Source organism: Mastomys coucha, unplaced genomic scaffold, assembly GCF_008632895.1.
Source record: "Mastomys coucha isolate ucsf_1 unplaced genomic scaffold, UCSF_Mcou_1 pScaffold18, whole genome shotgun sequence".
In the NCBI taxonomy this organism is placed as follows: domain Eukaryota; kingdom Metazoa; phylum Chordata; class Mammalia; order Rodentia; family Muridae; genus Mastomys; species Mastomys coucha.
In genome coordinates this window covers 67,677,338-67,677,945 of record NW_022196900.1, presented here as the reverse complement: position 1 = coordinate 67,677,945, position 608 = coordinate 67,677,338, and the positions used below count along the sequence as shown (strand labels likewise).

At 48.2% G+C, this 608-nt stretch overlaps 1 non-coding gene across 1 annotated transcript; it reads left to right on the top strand.

The window, feature by feature from the left end:
• Positions 1–208: 208 nt before the first annotated feature.
• LOC116097281 lies at positions 209–343 on the top strand. Its single transcript, XR_004121326.1, has one exon. It is a non-coding gene; the product is annotated as a small nucleolar RNA SNORA42/SNORA80 family (small nucleolar RNA).
• The last annotated feature ends 265 nt before the right edge of the window (positions 344–608 follow it).

Sequence of the window (608 nt, the reverse complement as noted above, 5' to 3'; positions counted from 1 at the left end):
CAGGCTGCCTTGCCTGAGTGCTTACAACTCCTCTGGGCTTTGTTTGTTCCAAGTATGGGATTTCATTCACCAGGTCAAGAATCCCTCTCCTTTAAACAGATGTCCTGGAAGAAGGAGAAGTAGGGTGCCTACTGCTAGAGACAGGGGATCTCAAGGACTGAATGAAAGAGGACCAAGTTCTTGGTCCCTGTTAACAAGTAGCTATGGTGCATAGGTTTGGATTTATGGCAGGCCTGTTCCCCTGGGCCTCTCATAGTGTCCCAAGCTAGAGCAACCCATGGCCCCCGAACCATCACCCGGCCTCTGTCTGTAGGCTGCTGGCACTGAAGTGGGTCGCACAGTAAGAAAAAACAAAACAAAACAAGACAAGTAGCTATGATGAACAAAGACCATCAACTGCCTCTACCCCCTGAATGCTGAGATTAAAGGTGTCTACCACTATGCTTGGTTTAACCATCAAGTATTTAGAGAGAGAGAAAGGCTTCATCCAGGTGTGTAGTGTTAGCATCCAGGGTCTGTGATGATACATGGGCGGGTGAGAGCTAAAGAAGGTGGTCTTTGCCTGTTCCTCCAAGAAGAATGCTGCTTTTATGTCAACCAATCCGGGA